General features: G+C 39.0%; 2 protein-coding genes across 6 annotated transcripts in view; one reads left to right on the top strand and one right to left on the bottom strand.

Annotated features, from left to right (window-relative positions):
* Nucleotides 1–8,339, top strand: part of LOC139757566 (uncharacterized) — a 52,182-nt gene extending 43,843 nt beyond the window's left edge. The window contains exon 4 of the transcript XR_011714668.1: nt 4,254–8,339. The gene's annotated coding sequence lies outside the window, so the exon portion shown is untranslated. The remainder of the gene's footprint in view (nt 1–4,253) is intronic.
* The window catches only part of LOC139757564 (activated Cdc42 kinase-like), a 206,216-nt gene that overhangs the window by 3,006 nt on the left and 189,450 nt on the right, over nt 1–13,760 (bottom strand). The window lies entirely within an intron of this gene.

Below are 13,760 nucleotides of genomic sequence, written 5' to 3'. Positions count from 1 at the left end.
ATAAATAGGGAAACCAAGTGTATCAATAAGTCAAAGATAAAATCATCATTACTTTAATTTGCATGTGTCATTTCACCAATGGATATACTGATGGTGTACTGCCACAGAAAGGTTTTTCTGAATATTATTTGAAAAGTACATGATGATACAATAAAGCATTTAAAGAAAATCTTAGAAAATCATCCTGGAAAAAACATAAAGAAACAAGTGATTACCAGTGAGGTTTGGATAATCATGCATGATATTAAAAAAAAGAAAAAAAATAAGATGTTAAATACTTCATGTACAAATACAACAGGTGTAAAATCCTTTGGAATGTTTCTGGCATAGCTATTAGGTCAGCCAATATTCAACTGGGTGGAAATGCTAAGTGAAACATCTGAATGAAAGCCTACTTGTACTAATCTGCTTAAATTAAAGACATAAAATGAGACCTGCCTACGGTGACCAAACCATACATCTCAAATGAAGCAGACATAGCACTCAATGAGACAAGGTATTACAGTAGTTACTGTGATGCTGAAACTGAGAAGAGACAAGACTTAAAGCTTTAGAACTCGATTCATATCAGCCGGACCCTAACACACAAAGCCTACCTAAACCACCTCAGCACCTTACAAGTTTCTTTCAAGGGCCAACCAATTACTGACCCCCAAATGCACAGTCATCAGATGTCACTGACCTGATGGCCTCTGAATAAGAGATAATAACGTTACTGAGCATGGAAATGCAAAGCCAATTAGATATGTACCCTTAATGCCTCCACTGTCAGTAAGCACATTCACAAAAGACAGCGGCTTAGGGTAATACCTAAAGACACGAAAATTAGATGGAAAGACAGCTGCATATTCAAGTGTTCAGGTCTGATACTTTGTACACACCTTCACCCTCTCAATCACCATTCTCCCACGTGACCTACCAGGTACACTTGACAAACTTATATTTCTGTAGTTTGAACACTTCAAATAATGACACTAAACATGCATTCTGCTAATCCTTAGGCAACTCACCATATTCAATACATACATACATGAAAATCCTAAATAACCAATCAACAATGGAGTCCCCCCCCTTTTCTAAAGAAATTCCTCTCTCTCTCTCTCTCTCTCTCTCTCTCTCTCTCTCTCTCTCTCTCTCTCTCTCTCTCCTCTCTCCCTCTCCTTTCTCCCTCTCCTCTCTCTCTCTCTCTCTCTCTCTCTCTCTCTCTCTCTCTCTCTCTCTCTCTCTCTCTCTCTCTCTCAGACAAACATAAACATTAAGGTCAGGCATTAACTGAAACATAGAGAGGATTATAAAAGGGGAAAAAGAAGACACACGGGAAAATATTCAAGAATTTTGGAGGAAGAGAAAAACCTGTCTTTTAAAATATGCCAGGTCATAGTTATTGGGAAAGACATGCAAAGGTAGCGTTCCAATGTGCAGGATAAGAAACAGTTATCAAAACAGCCCATGCTTCAGTTGCCAATGGCCACACAGTAATCATATGATGCAGGAACCCGCCAAGTATTGTGTGTTCCAGCTCTCAGGACTAAAAGCCAAAGTAATACTTACAGAAGAGGAAAAGTGAACCAATATTGCAGTGTATGGTAAGAGGGTCAAGTTTGGAAGTTGGCCTGAGAAAGTTTATGAGTTGGACCACTTTCAACTCAACTCTCTTAGGTAAGGATGCAGAGCTAGAACCAGCCCATTTGAGAGAGTAGTACTCCATACAAGGGCCAATCAATCCTTTGTATAAATGGAGCAACTGTTCAGAAGAAGTTTCTACATCTAAACAGGACACACAGTTTCTTACAGGCAGACTTGGCTGTTCCCATACTGTGGGGTCTCCAAGAAAGATTGGATGTTACAGTAATACAAAGTATCTTCATTAAGTAGAGGGGTTGAATTACAGAACCATTAAAGAAGAGATAAAGAGTTGTGAGGTGTTTTCAACAGAGAGATATGTAGAAAATGAGTCTTGGAGGCATTAAACTTGACAAGAAGCAGATCGAGTGAGGGAAGAAGGAGCAGAATTGAAGGATGTGGATGAATGCAGTGCTGAGTCATCAGCATATAAGTGCATTTGATTATTTGTGGAAAAGAGGAAATTGGTGAAGAAAAGGAGAAAGAGTGCAAGGGACAAGAGAGAACCTTGAGGGGATACTGCTGTTGACGGAGAAGGGCAACAACCTCAGAGATAGATGGGCAGAAGAGGAAGCTAAGTATGAAGGAGCAAAGTGAGAAAGTGGAGCATAGAAATGAGATCATGATGATACACATTGTCAAAAGCCTTAGATATGTAATGGGCGACTTCATATGACCCCAAAATCTTTCAGGGATGATGACCAGACATTAGTAAGATTAAAAAAAAAAAAAAATACCACCACTGGATCTCACTTTACAAAAGCCATACTGGTGATTAGAGAGAAGACTGAGTTTTGAGGTGTCTAAGGATATGGGTGTTGAGGAACGATCCAAAGACTTTCGAAATGGTACATGTCAAAGCAATAGGGTGATAGGGGGATCAGAATGGTCACACTTCTCAGGGATGGGATGTATCAATGCATGTTTCCAAGGAGAAGGAAAAGTTTTGGCTTTTAAACAGAAATAGAACAGATGAGCAATGACAGGTGCAAGTTTAGAGGCACACTCTTTCAGTACATAGGGATGGATGCCATCAGGACCATAAGCCTTGCTTGTGTCCAGAGAGAGAAGTGTTTCTTGGACAGTCCGAAAAGAGATTACATGGAGGTGCACAGGATTAGTAAGAAGAGCATCACAAAGTTAAGATTTATCTAAGGTGGAGTTAAAGAAGAAACAGGAACCAAAGAGAGTTGCTCTGCCTATGGAAGAGACAGTTATAGTACCGTCAGAATGGAAAAGTGAAGGAAAAGTAGAGCAACAGAAGTTGTTAGAGATGTCCTTAGCTAAATTTAGACAGAAAAATCTATCAGACCTATCAGTCGCTTGATATATTTCAACCAAGGCTTTCACCACCTCATCTCTTTTCACTGTATCATTTCCCATGACTGATACATACCTGGTACAAATGTGTTGAAGTTTTCAGGGGTCTTCACCCCCTACAGACTAGGCTGGGCCCAGGCTGTTGGAATTGGTTGCAGGTCAACCGAGCTATTGGGAGCTACAGCCCTCAGGCCTACATAGTCCCCACAGCATGGCTGGTTAGGTCCACTTTGTAGGTACTTGTCCAATGCACTTAAACTTCTCTAACATGCATCCCATCCTGTTTATAATGGTAGCCGGCAAGTTGTTGTAGTCCTATGCCCCAGATGTTCAAGGTGTTCTCACTTGTGGGCATGTCACATGTTTGGATTTCAGAGGTAGTATTTTACATTCTTCTATGCCTGTCATGCCAACAGGATGTTACTTCCAAATGTAAGTTGGGAACCATACTTTCTAAGTTTTTCCAGGTATAGATGATGATATACCTCTCCTGTCTACACTCCAGGGAGTATAACCTCTGAGATTTCAGCCATTCCCAGTAATTTGGATCCTTTGCCACATTAGTAAGGGCTGTGAACATTTTATAATTACTCATTTTCACCTGCCTTGGAGAGTGAAAAGACAAAACAATATTCAATTCATGAAAGAATCAGCACCTTATGATATCAACATTGGTGTTTCTTCTATTGTCTTGAAGGTCTGCAGGATCCAGCCTGTCATCCTACTGCATGAAGCAACCATTGTTTTGTGTTCATTAAAGGTTAGGATGTTAGACATTAAACTCAGGAATCTTTCACATTATTCAACTGATTTATGATGGTGCCTGTCTACATTATATTTTGTGTTGTGTTTGATTTCTTCATTTTTCCCATACCATAGGAATTGAAACTTATCTCCACCGAAAAGCATGGTATTCTCAGTTGCTTAGTTAAAGACTTCATTTACATCTCTTTGAAGCCTTTCCACATCTTCTAGAGATGATAATTTTATACTGTTTTTGTATTGTCTGCATTGGATGATATGAAATTGTGGCTCATGTTCGCATCAATGATGTCAGAAACATGAATCAGGAATTGGGGGGGTGGAAGTATAGTTCCTTACAATGCTGAGCTTTTTACTGTAGAGGCACTGGAGATGGCATGAGGTTTACAGCTACATGTAGTGATCTGTTTGTTAAGAAGTTTTATATCCATCTCCCAATTTTTCCTGTTATTCCATCTTTTACTTTTTGTATGCCATGACACACTGGTCACATTTCTCAAATGCTTTTGCAAAGTCTGTGTAAAATCTGCATTTTCTTTCTCTTTCAGGGCTTCAAGTATCCTATCATAGTAATCAAGCAAATGAGAGAGACAAGATCTCCCCCATATTCTCCTGCATTATTTCCAACTTTAATTCCATCAGCTTGCCTCTTAAGACTCTTTCAAAGATCTTAATGATATGTGATATTAATGCTGTCAGTCAGTAGCTTTTACGGATGACTTTGCTTCCACCTCTGTGGAATGGGATGATATAAGTAATTTTCAGACTATTGGGAATAATGCCAGAATCTAAGCTTTTTCTCCATAGAATATTTAAAGTGCATGCTAAAGGTGGTCTGCATTTCTAAGAACACGGAATTGCAGGAGTCCAGGCGTGGGACTGAGATGCATAGGCATACTCTCAATGGCCCTCTCAAAATCTTGTGTTATGGTGGTGGTTTCTGCATTACATACACTTGGAGGATTACAATTTAGGAAGGAGTCTGTTGGGTCATGTATCTTTAACGTGGTTTTTTGCTCAATTAATCCTCTCTCACTTCCCATACCTTCAAACCCAAACATCCAACATCTGCCACCCTATCATCAAACACATTTAACAATCCTTCAAAAGATTCACTCAAATATGAAAATTCATATTTGTGCAAAAAATTAAATAATACTGCAGCTCCAAATTGGAATTGTGCCACTAGCTGAGAAGGGCTGTTTGGTTCTCAGGGCCCACTTAAGTGAAAGCCACAGAGCCACCCAACTTACTTAGCCACAGCTCTTAGACCTGGCTCTTTCTACATTAATTTCTGCTACGTTCATGGTCTTAAATCCCACCTTCTCTCTGTGGAATACCATCTATCCACTTCTTCCCCCAATCATTTTCTTCTCTTTGAAACCCAACTGTCCAAGGTGCTTCCCCTTTAAATTAACAGATTTCAGTCTACAGTCTCTTCCTTCATTTCTACTCCAAGGTTAAAGTCTGTGACTACTATAGTACAAACCCACCTACTGCTTACTTTATAGCCTTCTGGCTCAAAATTTCTCTACTCTCCATAATCTTCCTTTTGTGTTTCATGTATTTCACTCCACTTATGTACAACTCTTCAATTACATGAGTTCTTGCCATGAAGTTTTGCTCTTTCACATCCAATTGTTGATACCCCCTGTGAAGGGGATCTCAAAGTTTATGTGAAGCTCTACCCTAGTTAATCCTGGTTAAGTGAGGCCCTTTCTTTTCCCTTCTTAATGATCTGGAACAATTAATTAAACATCCTTCATGAGTTCCTGAGTGTCATGACCACATCCAACAAATATGAGCTCTTTTTATCTATGAATTCTCCCACAATTCATGCACCAGCTTTGCCTCCCATAGTCTTCCTACCACAATCTCATCTAAATTATTTCTAATTTGGCATGCCTACCCTCTATCCCCCCCCATCCAGGTAGTAAGCTGTAGACCGAAGCTGCACAGGGTGATACTACCGTCCCGACACAGGAACATTAAAGTGGTGCCCAAAACCATCTTACATACTCCATGTTTGGATTGCTGAACTTTCTATCTTCATCAAAACTTCCAGTGAGTCCTATCTTTCTCTCCCTAGAAGCATCATACACCTATTCAAATATTACTACGTGAAGAGATCTATCATTTTCTCCCACAATCGCAATGCAACTACTCAAATCTCATTTTCTTCACATACTTTCTCTTGCCATCTCTTGTCTGCCCCATCTTTTCATATACAAACATGGTAGAGTCCACTTAACTTTTGTACCCTGCATCATGGGGTGCTAAGAATCTCCAGACTCCTGCCTGACTGTATTACCAAAAGATCTGGTAGGCTCACATAGTAGTAATACTGGCCCTTCCCATGACCATTCCCTCTTTAACAGATCTGCCTCTTTTTTCTGTTCACCATACCAACATTCATGGTCTTTCTAGTAACGTTTCTTATGAGCACCATTTGTCTAGTATCTCTACAAAATATCTTACTTTTCTCCGAGACCCAATTGCCTAATGATGTTCTCACTAGCCCCTTTCTCATATCCAAATACAATCACTCATAATTCCATTTCAAAGATAGCATCTGTGCATATTCAATATTAACACACCTGTGGAACACCTTGAGTTCCCAAAGTCAGATGTTATTTGGTTAAAGGTCTGTTTCCCAACTACCACTGTTTTCTTTTGTTTTACCTACTGCTCTGCTAATTCTACAAATTTTATAACACTCTTTGACCATCAAAACTCCAGCCATGAGGCCATAACATTCTCACTCACAAGCCAAGATCCTCTATCTAAGAGGTTTCAACAATCACTGTCTGATATGGTTGAACTCCTCCCTTTCAGACAGTGGGGGACTGAAGCCCTCATATTCTCCATCCCCACTGATCTAGAGAAAATTATCAACAATCATGCCCACATTCCTGACCACTGTGACCATGCTCCTAATACTCAGAATCTGTTTTTCACATCTAATTCTTCATGCTGTAGCCACACAATATCACCCCGATTAGTTCATCTGACCATGCTCTCATAGATGTATCTGTTTTAATGGCAACTCCTCCTCCAGCAGCCCCCTATAAATGCAAATGTTGACACCTTAACAAAGCTGTCTGGAACAACTTACATAAATTCTTTGTTGAGTCTCCTCGATTTACTCAAAAAGAAATTAAATGGACTTTACATGAATATCAGATCCATCCAAAACAAAATACTGAATTGCATTGTTTCGTAAACAATGAATACGTTGATATCATTGGTATAATAGAAACGTTTCTGAACTTAAAAAAAAGAATGATTTGATTAATGAGTACAATTTACCAAACTAGAAATCATTCATAGGGGACAGAGACAGTGAAGGAGGAGAAACTGCACTGTATGTAAAATCTTACCTAAACCCCATCGAAATTTAGACTACAACATCTGCTGCTGTTGAACATTTGTGTGTTAAGATTAGCACAGAATCTTCCAAACTCTACAAAAAAAATAAATGTCACTTTTAAAAGCCATAGTCAGCCAGCAGCTACTGACACAGTCACGTGTGAGAGTTTACAATGAGCAATACATGATACAGACTTAATCATTCTTGGAGACTCTAATCTTCCAGAATTAACTGGCTGACTATCTCAGGTGTAGAGAGTGAATCTGCCAGACTTATCAACTTTGTCAAAGACAATTTTCTCTACCTAACCATCACTGAGCTGACGATGGGAGCTAATATACTTGATTTTGTTCTTGCATCCCAGGAGTTCTTAGTAACTAATACCCAAGTTGAATATATAGGCACTAGTGACCATAGCATGGTTCAATGTAAACAAGAAAACCAACTCCCCTAAAGCCAGCACTATTACCCCTAATTTTAAAAGGGCAGATTTTCATGGGCTGCACAACACTTTAAAAAGTCTCACCCTTGTTGGTTCATGCCCAAAGGAGCCAGTTTTAAACATCAGTTTATGCACCATCAAGTCACATTCATTCTCATGCATGACAGACACAATATAACCAACAACAAGCCTGAATGGTACTCTGAAGATATTGCAAGTACTATACGGCACAGAAATAAACTCTATAACCTTAAGAAATCAGACAATGACCTAGATACTGAGACAATTTTATGCAATCAAAAAACAAGTGAAAGCTTGTTTCAAAAATAACAAGTGAGAATGTGAAGTGAGTATTGCAAGAGATAATAATAGAGATCCTAAAAGATTTTATAGCGGAGAAAGAATACTTTCCACGTATTCCCTGTGTGTCGGAGAAGGTGACTAAAAGGGAAGGGAGTGGGGGGCTGGAAATCCTCCCCTCTCGTTTTCAATTTTCCTGAAGAAGGAACAGAAGAGGGGCCAAGTGAGGATATTCCTCAAAGGCTCAGTCCTCTGTTCTTAATGCTGCCTCGCTAATGCGGGAAACGGTGAATAGTATGAAAAAAAAATCAATTATAAGAAATATAAGGGGTGGAATAGGAACCTTAGTAAATGACAATGGGGAACCCACTGTGGACGATAAAAGCATAGTAACGACTCTGAACAAATTTTCAATTCTGTTTTTACGCTAGAAAGCAATGACACAAATTTTGAGAAAAACAGCACTCACATGATACATGAATTCACCATCACAGTTAGAGGAGTACTAACACTGATAAGTTGAAGACTCATAAAAGCCCAGGTCCTGATAGTTTCTATCCACGAGTGATTAAAAGCGCCAGACCGTTAACACAGATTTTCAATAAATTGCTCCAGGAAGGAATAGTTCCATAGGACTGAAAACTGGTAGACGTCACTCCTAAACAAAAAGGGAAGCTGTGAATTGCCTGGTAATGACCATACTATTAACCTCACATCAATTATATGTAAACTTCTGGAGTCAATTATTAGAGATAAAATTGTAGCCCATATAGAACACCACACTCTGATCAATGATACACAGCATAGTTTTAGAAGACGCAAATCAAGCTTTACAAACCCCCTTGAATTCTATCATATGTTATTCAATAACCGTGACAAGACAAAAGCAAATGATATAATATTTCTGGACATCCAAAAAGCATTCAACAAAGTCCCCCACATTAAACTGATGCAAAAAGTCTGGGCATCTGGGATTCCTGGTTGCATAGAAAATTGGATAGAAGTCTAGTTACTTGATAGGAAGCATTGACATCACCATGGTCATCCATTGGTAGTGGAGTCCCCCAGGGATCTGTACTTGGTCCTACATTTTTCATGATTTATATTAAAGGTATTGACACATGGCTATATAACCTAGTCTCTAATCCTTCAGATGACACAAAGATTGGCAGTGCCATATTAAGTGATGAAAATAGGCTGAGATTACAAGACAATCGAGATAAAATTGCTGAAGGGTCTTGTTTGTGGTAAATGCCATTCAACATCAATAAATGTCAATTATCACAAGTTGGAGACCTTATCAAAAAATTTGATTATGAACTGATGGGCCACAAGATAAACGACAGCCCTAATGCGAGAGATCTGGGGGTCCCTGTCTCCAAAAACTTCAAATTATCCTATTGCAATGAAGTTACCAGGAAAGCAAATAGGATGTTAGAATTTATAAAAAGAAGTTTTACATACAAAAGCAAGGATGTGATATTGCCACTATGCCTAAGTCTAATCAGACCACACCTCAAATATGCAATGCAGTTTTGGGCCCTCCCACTAAGTAAGAACATTCTTAAATTGGAAGCATTGCAGTGAAGAGCAACTAAATTGATTTCTCCTTGAACAACAAAACCATATGGGGAGAGACTGCAAAAATTACACTTGTTCTCCCTAAGGAAGAGGTGCCTTTGGGGCAAATTAGTAGAATGTAAAGGATTCAACAGCAGTGCCAGCATTACCAAGTGGCAATGGATCAAAACTTAGAGGTCACCGAGTTAATCTGGACTGTACGAAATATTTCTTTACTAAAGACATTACCGATGCAAGGAATAAGCTCCAAGAAAACGTTGTTCAGAGCAACACCCTTAATATCTTCAAAACTAGGCTTGATCATCAGTTGTCACTCTCCAGTACGGAATAATTTGTTTAATCAGTCATCATAACACAGTAGTATATCATGCTACCTTCTCAACCACTTATCTCTCCCTGACCATGTTTTGGTATCATATTAACATTGATTAACCCATGTCATCCACTTTGAGAGAGTAATTGAGAATTACCGTATCATTCTTCAACATCCGGAATAATATGGGCATAGTAAGTTGAGAGGCTAGAGCCCAAGTTTATCCTTAGTATTTCCTTTACAAGAAGAACAGAAGGGATGCATATCATTGGTGATGGGATGCATGACATATTCATGTTCATTCTACCTTATAACTTTCCTATAAAAATTTCCATCAGGCTTACTTGTTTTCCTGCTCGCATGTAATGGAGGGTGGTGAAAGAGCATTTGCTTTGCTTATCCTTTCCTTCTGCTTTTTTTTTTTTAAGGCCAGATCACCTCATCTGGACCTTAAGTCTGTGTGGTCTATGTATCTATGTAACTCGATATAACTCTCTGCTAAACATATGGCAGGGGTTATTGTTGTGGAAACAGAGGTATATATTCCTTCTTCATCCAAGATTACCAATACTTTTCTTCCAAGCATTTGCCCAGCTTACACAAAGGACTGATTCATTCTTTTGTGGAGTACTACTCTTACATCTGAGAAGATTCTCACTCTGCACCCTTACTAGACAGAGTTAAGTTTAAAGTGGTCTGACTTATCAATTCTCCCAGGCTAACCTTCCAACTTGACCTGCTTGCATCACATGATTACTGTGTGGCCCTTAGTAACTCAAGGGTGAGCTCTTTTGATAACTATTTCTTACCCTAAACATCAAAGCTTTGGAACTCTCTACCCTCTCATATCTTTCCCAAGAACTATTACCCAGTACTTTTTGAAGGAAAGGCTTTTCACTTCCTCCCAAGTTTGTAAGTACTTTTCTTTGTCTCTTTTTTCTCTCTTTCATCAACCTCTATATTTCAATTAGGGCCTAACCTTGATATGGGCTTTTGTCCATGACTGTAAGCTATAAAAAAAGCCATTCCTGCGTAGCTGCTTTTCTGACTTCACCCAGGAGGAGTACTACTTCACATGCCAGGATGCCCATAGCTTTGCTGACAACATAACAGAGGTTATCTTGGCAAGGCTACCCTAAGCTGTGCAGACCGTATAGCAGAGGTTATCTTGGCTGGGAATGAGTCATACATCCCCTATTCTACCAGGTCTTACTGTCCCCTGTAATGGTGGGATCACTCCTGCTCTGTTTCCTGTCACATCAGAAAAGTGCACATTAGGTCACAAAACTCTCCCCTTCCCTTGAAACCCAATCTGCTTTTACTTCTGCTAAAAATCATTGCACAGCTGTTCTTTGTAGTCAACCACACCTTAATAAATAAGAAGTGGATTGATTTGACTTCTACTGACAGTTCTTTCTGGTCCTTCACCAAAAGCATCTCCAATAATGTCTGTAATTCAACCTATACTACTGTCTAATACCATTTCTTTATCTATAACTATTTTTCCAATGAATAAAGTTGCTCTTTCAGTACTTTTTTCCTCCAAGTCAACTTTGGTTGACTCTTCATTTAGTTGTCCACTTCCATCTCCTATCAAACATATGCCACCTCCTAATATTTCTCCATGCAGGGTCTCCCTTGTATTTTCCTAGCTCCAAGTTGGCAAGGTGTATGACCTAGATGGCATACCCCCCTCATGTCCTAAGCAAGTAAGCCTCCAAACCTTGCTCATCTATTTTGTCACTGTTCATAAACTTAAACTTTTCCATCTTAGAAGCAGGCCTTGGTGCAGCTCATCTCTACAAGAGGTCATTAAATCTTTTCCATATTGGAAGCATGCCTCGGTGCAGCCCATCCTTACAAGAAATCATTCTACCCCTTTCAGATATTGGTTCACTGCTCTCATTTCACTATCTCCAGAGTATTCAAAACTCTCTTTAACTCCTACTTTCTCTAGCACTTAGAATTCCATTTCCTTCTTTCCAACCACCAATATGGCATGATGTCCATTGATGATCTTTTCTGCTGTGTGACTTATCTCTGGCCCTCCTCTCGCAGGGATTTGGTATAACTTTTGTCCTGGCCCTTAACATTTCCAAAGCATTCAACTAGGTGTGGCACGTCTTTGTTTTCTTACCTTCCTTTCCTTTGTGGTTTCTGCTTTTCCCAGTTCCATACTGCACAGTGTGCTCTCTGGATGCTCCCCTGCTATAGTTCTTCTTATCCTAGTTTCAATGCTGTCCCTGATGGTTTTCTCCAAATGCCAAGTCTCTTTCTTCTCTCCACAAATGATCTCTCTTCAACTTCTAACACAATTCATATTTATGCTAAAGATTCCACCCAACACATTCCAATGCAATTTCCCTTTCTCCCCCTTATTGTAATACTTGTTCTCTTTCCTGCAATGAACATACCTCCTCTTTCAATATGGACCTGTGCAGCAACTTGGAATGAGATGCAGTAATCTGGTTAAACTCAACTGTGTGATGATACAATTTCTCCATATATCTCTATCTATGTGTCACTTATTTCACTTCTGTTCAATTTCAAAGCACCAAAATTCAACCACATAATAATATAAACATGGTGGGCACAAACAAATCCTTCAATCTATCATAAAACCCCCACATAACATCACAAAGCATTCCCAAAAGCATGGGGAATGTATAGGTGCTGTAATTATCATTTCTGTGTATTTCATACCTATAGAAGCTTTATTCACTTTAGTATGGAAAACTTCTCACATCTCAAGTGCTTCTTCATCCACTTCTCTATTGGCACAGGTGGAAACAAAAGCCTTCCATCTTATTAATTCTCCAGCCATCACCTCTCTGCAATGTTCCCCTTCTATTCATGGCAATGTCACTGGCCTCTTCTTGTTCTAAGGTGTTATTTTGACCACTGCTCTACCAAGTTGTCTGTATGAGTCCCTACTACCAATGCCTGGACTACAGCACATGTCTGGCAGCTGCTTCCTATAGTTTCTGCAAGGAGACGGGCTGCTAGGAACTGATAGTTATGACACCAACTTCTTTTCTTGTACAGTAAAGCTCAGGATTTCTCTTCCTCTTTTCATCTTCCTTCTTCCTATCACTTTTCTATCTTTAATTCTTTCACTGTACATTCTCTCTGAAATGGTAGAATCTCATAATTACATTAAGAAAATATCCCAAAAGGTAGTGAATAAATACTTTCCTTCATATTAGTACGGCAGGATGTTGAACAAACAAATGGCAAGCCCTAGTGGTGGTAAAAATCCTCCTTATTTATATTATGCGAAAAAATCTTCTATATATAATTCTATATGGAACTAAAGCCTATTTTTTTTCCAAGGTGTGACCACACATCCCATACATATCATTTACATATTTTTTACATATGCTTTTTAAATTTTATATTATTTACAAATTTATATATTATTTACTCAGACTGCGCATTATTAACATGAATGAAAAATCCTTATTTTCATCAAAAACTGAAAATATGGGAAAAAAAATATTTTCTTTTACTGTAAAACTGATTACAACAGTGACTGCATACATCACACTTTTTGAAATAATGATGCAATTACACTTTTTTTGATGATTTAGAAGTGTCTGCGATGCATGATATTTTCTTAGTGCTATGACATAGTTATCAATCAGGTTACTTATTCTTTTTCTTCTCACTTGAAATGGCCTTAGTGACTAAAGAATATTTTGCCCACTTGACTGCCATTTCCCACAATAGTGAGGTATTGTCAGGAACAGACAAAGAAAGGCCACAATCGCTCACACCCATTCTCTAGCTGTCATGTATAATGCATCAAATCTACAGCTCCCTATCCACAATCAGGCCCCACAGACCTTTCCATGGTTCACCCTGAATACTTCCCATGCCATGGTTCAGTCCACTAACAGCACACTAACCTTTGTACACCACATCGCTCCAATTCCAATCTCTCACCCTCCTGCATGTTCAGACCCTGATTACTCAAAATTTTTTCCCTCCAGCCTTCCATCTCCAATTTGGTCTTCCTGTTCTTGCAACTTTCTCTTGACCTTCTGCTG

This window comes from Panulirus ornatus, chromosome 27, assembly GCF_036320965.1.
Source record: "Panulirus ornatus isolate Po-2019 chromosome 27, ASM3632096v1, whole genome shotgun sequence".
Taxonomy (NCBI): Eukaryota; Metazoa; Arthropoda; class Malacostraca; order Decapoda; family Palinuridae; genus Panulirus; species Panulirus ornatus.
This window is presented reverse-complemented; position numbering and strand designations above follow the sequence as displayed.